This window comes from Myotis myotis, unplaced genomic scaffold, assembly GCF_014108235.1.
Source record: "Myotis myotis isolate mMyoMyo1 unplaced genomic scaffold, mMyoMyo1.p scaffold_m19_p_13, whole genome shotgun sequence".
Classification (NCBI taxonomy): Eukaryota; Metazoa; Chordata; class Mammalia; order Chiroptera; family Vespertilionidae; genus Myotis; species Myotis myotis.
Window position 1 is genome coordinate 25,623,741 of NW_023416317.1, and position 8,032 is coordinate 25,631,772.

General features: G+C 53.0%; 1 protein-coding gene across 4 annotated transcripts in view; it reads right to left on the minus strand.

The window, feature by feature from the left end:
• The window catches only part of SLC6A6 (solute carrier family 6 member 6), a 77,084-nt gene extending 70,921 nt beyond the window's left edge, over positions 1 to 6,163 (minus strand). For 2 of the 4 annotated variants that reach the window (XM_036332311.1, XM_036332312.1), the window contains exon 1: positions 5,890 to 6,163. The gene's annotated coding sequence lies outside the window, so the exon portion shown is untranslated. The remainder of the gene's footprint in view (positions 1 to 5,889) is intronic. The other 2 variants (XM_036332310.1, XM_036332308.1) reach the window with 1 other exon arrangement.
• Between the last annotated feature and the right edge of the window lie 1,869 nt (positions 6,164 to 8,032).

Below are 8,032 nucleotides of genomic sequence, written 5' to 3' on the forward strand. Positions count from 1 at the left end.
TGAGCAGAACCAGAACACAGCTCTCCTGCCCTTCAGCCCAGGCCTGCTGGGACACCTATTGGCCCTCTCACAACTGCCTCAACTCTACTCCACAGTGGCCAGAGCTGCCCACCAGGAGCCAGGCTCCAGGCTCCTCCCCACACAGGTGTTCCTGCTTTTCAGGAACCCCCATCCAGCTTCCGTAGGTGTCTCCTGAGCAGCCAAGCCCTAAGGAATCTTTCAGAGCTGTATGGCTTTGCGCCCTTTTACCGCTTTTCCCATTTCACTGGGATAAGATCAGAATCTGAGAGTCTTGGCAATGGCCATTGAAAGTTTGAGAATGAAAGTTTGAGACTGAGATAAAATAGCCCTCAAATTCACCTGTTTTACATAATCACCGAGAGGCAGGTGGGGCTGGGGAAGAAACACAGGTTTGTGAACAATGTGCCTTTTGATGGCCCATCTTTCAGAGTCGATGTATGTCTCATTCAGACCTCAGTCTCCTCATCTCTAAAGTGGGTGGACAGGGAAGGTTAACTCCATGATCCGAAAGCCCCCATACTCCCCAGCCAAATGGCCCACCCTCCCTTAGACCTTCCCAGGCATTCTCTGACATAAACTGTTCATTAGCTCTCCCTGATAGAGATCTCCTCCCTCCCAGGAGGCTGTGAGCTACTTGAGCACAGAGGCTGTTTGATTTATTTAACCCCGTCCCGCTGGCCACGACACTATGCCTGGCACCCAGTAAGTGCTCAATAAACATTAGAACATGCTGGGCTCTGGTTCCAACACTCCTCCCCATTTCCCAGCTGCCTGAGCTGGGGCCAGTCAGTTTTCTGAAACTGGAAGAACTGGTCCAAAAGATGGAGATACAAACCCCAAGTCAGGTACAAGGCTTAAAATGCAGTCAGGGTGATAAGGCAGAGTGTGTGCTCAGTAAGTATCGGTTCCTTCCCACCTGAGAGCGCTGAATGGCCTCGGGTGGCTTCACTGCCCACCATCGGGGCCAGTTCAAAGTCATTGGGTGGGAGCATTTCATTCACTGAGGTGGTGGCACTCGGGGTGATTAAAACAGGCCAGCCTGGGTCAGTGATTCCCAAATGCTCACTAGCTATTCAGAATGGCCTGGCAGATCTGTATGTTCTGAAAAACAGTGTTTCCACAATGGTTTGTTGTTTGACTACTGTACGTGGCAGAACCAAGAACAGCACGATGCCATTGTTTAAACAAAACAAAACCACATCTACCTTAAATCCTAAATAATACAGATTCTAAATAACATTAGATAGATGAGGCAATGAATGCTGATCTAGAAAGTAATAAAAAGGAACATATGTCCATGTAGACATCTGAGGGATACAGTTAAAGCTGTAGAAAGAGGAAAACGTATAATCTGACGGGCCTTAATTGTTATAAAAAGAGAAATAGATACTAGATTGTCAGTCAGATGTATTAATGATCTTTAAGGATCACTTTTAGCTTACACACTTTTGTATTGCTTAAGGTATTTTTTTTTATAATTAAAAGAGATTCCTTTGACAGTTTCCCACTCCTATAAAAAATGAAAATATATAACCACAAAAAGATTTGTACATCAATGCTCATAGAAGCTTTATTCCAAATCGCCCCAAACTGAAAACACCCCAAATGTCAACAGGAGAATGGATAAATAAACTGGTGCATCCATATAACGAAATACTACTCAGCGATAAAAGGAATGAACTACTGATACACACTGAACAGCATGGCTGGATCTCAAAAACACAAGGTAGAAAGAATCCAGACACAAAAGAGTCTGTGCCATTCAAGGCCATTCTAGGCTTAGCCAAACTCATGTATGGTGATGGAAATCAAAGCTGGTTCCCTTTGGGAGGGGAAGGCACAGATAACTTTCCGGAGGAACTGGAAACGCTTGGTATCTTCATCTGGGTGGTGGTTTACACAGGTGTAACCACCTGCGTAATTCGCCAAAACTCATCAAACTGTAACAAAAATCTTTGCATTTCATTGCATGTAAATTATAGCTCGACTTAATTTTTTTTTAATCACGAAAAAAAAATTTTTTAATATAGATTCCCAGGATCCACCCTCAGAGATGTTATTTAGTATCCAGGCCAGGCCTGGATTTGTGAAAAGTAAGCCAGGTAATTCTGATACATGACTAGAAGTACTGCTGCTGGGCCCTGGCCCCTACAACAACCCCCCACCCCCACCCCCCTTTATTATTTGAGTGATTTGTGTGTTGGTTTTTACAAGAGAGCTGGTTGATCACCAAGCTTTAGAAGCATAACAATGTTCATTCTCTCTGCCCTCCCCCACCACCCCAACCCCTGCCCTCAGCTCAGGTTTCCAAATGAAGCCTCTGACCAGGTGAGATGAGAAGGGGAACCCCAAAGCCCCGTCTAGGACAGACATACTTCACCCTAAAGAGGCCAGGGCTGCACGCTCCCAGGGAGGTCTAAGCCAGTAAGTTAATGGCCTGTGTACCTGTTAAACAGCATGTCCAGGCCTTCACCCTGTGTTTACAAAAAGAGCTCAGGGCAAAATTCACTGGCATAGAAAATGCTTTGTGCCCTGACCAACAGTTACTGGGCCATCCTTGGTTTTCTACACCTCCGCCTAATTCCTCACTCACCATCAGGGGTCTCCCAGGCTCGGGGGTTTAACTGGCTTCTCCACCGCTGTCCCTAAATCCAAGCTGATGCCATTTCTATCTCAGCAGCTCTCAGAATAAAGGCCAAGCCCTTTACCTAGCACTCAAGGCCCTCCACCAGTTCTTTTCTCCAGCTAGGTCCCTGAGACCTAGGTCCCTAGGTCTCACCTACTGTGCCCTCTGCCGGTTAACACTAGCCCATCCTGTTCCTCCATTCTGAGGCCAACTCCAAAATCACCTCCTCTAAGAAACTGAAGTTCCACCTGCCTACAACCCTGCCATCAATGCACACTGAGTCCTCACAGCACCCCATGGTCATAGCAGCTGCCACACTGTCCTTTCTCCTCCCCGCTTTGAGCTCCTCGAAAGCCAGTGCCTCACCAGAACTAACCTTAGCAAGGCTTATTAACCAACTAAATGAGACGCATTTAAAGGGAGCTCTCATTCACATTGGAAGGCCACTGAGCATTTCCACATCCACAGCTCCTCCCCAGATCCCATTAATTCACACAAACACTTTGGCCAAGGTAAGTTGGCCAATGCAGAGGAATGAGCTGCAGCTCCAAAGAATCTGAGTCTCGCTTGTGACCTTTTGCAGAAATTGGGGATCAGCCCACACTAACTGGGGTAACCCCGGGGGCTCCAAAAACAGCCCTAATTCTGACCCAGGCACGCTCCAGCTGCAGCCAAGCTGCATTCCAGGGGCTCCTTATAATTCATTTTTCAGCTCTATATACAGGAAAACGTTCAATGACTCAAGTGTCTTATTTCGGGACCTTTGGAAAGACTTTCAGGTAAGTGTAGTTCCCAAGCCCTTTGACAGGTTGACAGGTGAAAAACTGGAGTTAGACAATGCCACCCATGGGGTCCAAAGTGCATAGGAAAAGTGGCAGGGCGCCCAGAGAGGGTACAGAGAAGGGGAAATGGATAACCAGGGACAGAACTGAGATGCCAATGCGTTCCACACACTCAGCCTCTAACCCTGAGGACTGGGGCACCTTTGACTCTTGTTTTCCCCAGTCCTGGTCCAATTCCAACTCCCCAAGATATTAGTTCCTCAAACCCCACAGAGCCAAAACTCACAGCTGGCCAAGGGAAAGACTTTGAAACCTCATCCTACCCCTGTCCAATCAACCTGCTGTCCTCAAGGCGGCTCTGTTTGCTCATCTGCAAAATAGGCACTACCCACGGGGGCCTCCCGACTGCAAAGCAGATGTGACCCAATCACAGCAGGATGAGCTCAAAGAGAAGCATCAGGGGAGGTTGACTGCAACTGTGTCACAGGTCTGTACAAGGGTATCTCTGAAGGGCAAACGCTTGAGGGTGCACCTTAGCCTTATCACATACCACAGTGGCCTGGGACCTTGTGGCACCTCTAATCAGCAGCTCTGAAGCCTAGCTCAGCTTTACAGCTTACCACGGGCTTACTCAGCCTCATCTCCCTCAATCCCCTCAAGGACACAGTGAGGCTGGCACTGACGTCCTTGCTGCCTTCGGCCCAGGGAATCACCCAAGGTCACAGGCCAACTAAGACAGGACTTGAACTCAGCTCCCTCGGGACTAGCTCCTGCCTCGCAGATTCTGCTTGCCTCAGAACCATTCTACTCCATTTTACAGATGAGTTAACTGAGGCCCCAAAAAGGTTGCCCAAGGTCAAGCGGGGGCTGAGCCAGGCCTAGGACCTCTAGTCATTTTACCAATCCCGCCCTGTGGTGGGTACTCATCAGCCACTGCCCTCAGGCTCCCTCTAATCCCCCTTTCCAACACCATCCTGATGAAATCTGTCCTTCCCCACTCCACCCCCATACCTCTTCATGCCCACCCCACACTCCCTGAATGACTCCCTGGTTGAGAGGGAGGCAGGCGGTTGCTAAGTGCTCACCCGCGCTCTCTCTCTCATAAAAATAAACTCCTTCTGGCTAGGAGACTCTGGATGAGATCCCCTCCCTTCCAGCCAAGAAAAAAAATTAAAAGAAATTTTAAAAGATCTCCTCCATGACATTTATTTGAACGTCAGCAGTGCCGAAGCATGGGCCAATTTACCAAAGTCCAAATGGAGCTACGCGCCACTAAACCTCAAAATCTCAGCCTGAAGACCCTCCGTTTAAGCCTCTGGGCTGTTACTGAGCTGATTTATGTCACCAGGCAGGAAATGGGGGCCCGGGCTGTCTCCCAAGCCTCTGGGGCTGGTCCTGGGGAAGGCCAGGAACTGGCAGAGGCCTGGCAGTGACCAAAATAGCCAGGCGGGTGGCCTGCCGAGCACACACCTCCCTCTGGGTGCCCAGGAAGGTGGCCCACAGGTCCTCTCTCCAGTCCAGGCTATAGCTTTGGGGCTGTGGATTCTCTCTGGCTTCCCTATTGGGAGCCGTAGAACCTCCTGCCCCAAAGAGGAACCTCTAGAAGGAAGGGAAAAAGTCAAGAGGAGTGTCTTGCTGTCCCTGCCCACGGCCCTCTCGGCCTCCAGCTGTCCCTCAAGACGGCTGGACATTGGCACTGCCACCTGCACGCCACACTCGGGCATTACCCTTGGAGCCAGGCCGCCCTATCACCTCTCCCCACTCAGTGCCTGCCCTGAAGAACCAGCTCCTCTGTTCAGCTCTCTAGAAACCAGAGACACTCCCTCAGGTACAGCAGAGGACACACAAGTGCTGGCAACCAGGGACCCAGAGACACAGCCACACGTGCACAGGCAGGTACTTGAAGACACAGCCACACACACACACACACACACACACACACACACACACACAGGTTCTCACCCACCCTCCCGAGCGCGCGCACACACCCACACGTTCACACAGACACACACCAGGACACACAAGTGCACACGTTAGAAGACACAACCACACTCAGGTATCACAGACACACCAGAACACACACACACACACACACACACACACACAGCCCTGGACACAGAGAATAGCAGACATACATTGGGTCACACAGCGCATGCTGCTGGGGACATGGAGAAACAGCCACCCTCAGAGACACACACACGGGGACGCGGAGATACATACAGACGCCCAGGGAGCCTGAGACACCGACACACACCTGCCGCCCGCACTAGAAGCCGAGCCCTTTCGCCAGGGAAACAATAACAGCCCTGCCAGCAGGTCGAGCAGGCGACCCTCCATCCCTCCCTCGGTGGTGAAAGGGGCGCCAGAATGGGGGGCACGGGGAGGGAGGAGGTAGGGACTAGATGGAGCGTGGGGACCAGGTGGGAGCTCCGCGCGCCCGGCTCCCTCTCCCGCGGGTACCTGGGGCGGCCGCGGCGCTGCACTCCCTTCCACTCGCCAGGGACTGCCCGCCGGCTGGGTCTCTGGCCCGCGGGGTCCGCGCTCCGCGCTCCTCGGTGTGGCCGGGTGTCCGAGCTCGCAGTCCTCAGGGCTCGGCGACGGCAAGCGAGCCGGACTGCGACCAGGGCCCGAAGCTCGGCGCTGGCGGCGGCGCGAAGCAAGCAGTAATTTATAAGCGGCTTCTTCCTGACCTCGCGTGTCTGTTGTCTGAGCAGGCAGCTCTCAGCATCACCCATCCTGCTGGGTGGAAAAATACCAGCTTGGCCGGGCCGGGGGCGGGGCCGGGGGCGGGGTCGGGGCGGGGCCGCGGCGCTCTGCCCCTCCTCACACGCGGACACACACATATGAACAGGCGCGCGCGCACACACACGCACACTCCACACGCGCACGCGCGCCCGGGCTCGGACACACAAAGAGCCTGGGTTCGCCGAGCGCGCGCGTGCACACTGCAGGCGGTGGTCGAACGCTCGGCCAGCCGCTTCCCCCATTGCAGCGCATTTTTCCGGAAACCCTTACTCTACAACCCCTGGTGCCAAGTGGTACAGCCTGTCCTCAGCCCCTTCCTGCCAGGGGAGGCCCCCAACCTCGACTCTGCCGCTCCTCGACTCGGTCCAGCCTCCGCACCCCAGCACTCGCTCATCCACCTGGCTCCTGGGAGGGGCCTGCGTTTCCTCGAGTGGCAAAGGCCAAACCACGCCACTGCGTCCTCCCGGGCGACCATCCAGGTTCTCAGCCTTGATATGCTCCTTCAAGAAATGGACACCGCAGCCTTCCCTTGTTGCCTCCCCCAGGCATGAGGGCGACCTGAGATTGTGATGTGAAGCCCCCGCTGGGTGACCTTGGGGTAGTGTTACTCGGGCTCTCTGTGCCTTGACTTCCTGATCTATAAAATGGAAATAAAAATAGGAGAACTTATCTCCTCTGGGTGCTGTGAAGATCCGGGGTTAACAATGTAAAGCAATCAGAACAGCACCAGGCACTTAAGTGCCAAGCGAGTGTCAGCTACTGCGACTATTTTTAAATGAAAATGGGGAATGTGCCATTATTCTTGTCCTTATTTGCATGAGCTGGTCCGCTGAGACCATTTTCCAAAACCAGGCCCTGGATGAGCATGAGGGGGACGTGCTGTGTGACTTCCAGCAAGGTCTTTTCCCTCTCCAAGCCGTTTTCTTCTCTCTCATTCCCTCTCTGCACTGGGAACTGTGTGCAGAGCTCCGGGATCCTTCCACCTTAGGCTGAGAATAAAGGAAGAAATACCAAATGGGCCCTGCAGACAACCATCCCCCACGTCAGACCTGGCCCAGCTAGAGCCCACTGCCTGGAGGAGCTCGTAATGCGCCCTATTCCTGAGCAGCTGCAGAGATGGACCAGGGATGCTGAATGGAAGAACTCCCGAGATGACACTGCCTTTCCCTGGCTTCCTCTTTGGGGCCCCCTGCTGTCTGGCTCCATTTGGGCCTTCTGGCAGGCTATCCCCACCAGCTCCAGCCTACCCAGACACTGGCCCCTCCTGGCACATGCCCTCCCTTGCCTTCTTCTTGTGCTTTCCCTTCCCTTCTCTCCTGCCCCCAGGTGCCCCTTTCCCCAGGAAGCACCAGGAACCAGCAGTGTCTCCAGCAGCCCCAGGTGGCATCCACTTCCAGTCACCTCAACTCTCTCCTTTGAGTTCAGGGTACCTGCACCCCTTTCATCAGTAAGGAAACCAGAGCTGGAGAGGAGAAGCAATTGAGTCTCCACATTCTCCCCTTCTGATGAAAGTGAGGTTCCTCCAAGAATTGAAGGTGCAGACGCAGTCAGAAACTCCCCAGACTCTGTGCCTGCACCACTGCACACAGTGCAAAGTGGCAGGTCATATAGTGTGTAGTTGGGGTTGGAACCAGGAGGCTTTGACTAAACCACAGGGTTGAAGAGAATGGAAAGGGAAGTGTGTTCCAGGCAGAGGAAGCTGCTATGCAAAGGATCACTGGTGTCCTAGCTGGCTTGGCTCAATGGATAGAGCATTGGCCTGTGGACTGCAGGGTCGTGGGTTCGATTTCAACCAAGGGCATATGCCTGGGTTGCAGACTCAATCCCCAGTAGGGGGCGTGCAGGAGGCAGCCGATCA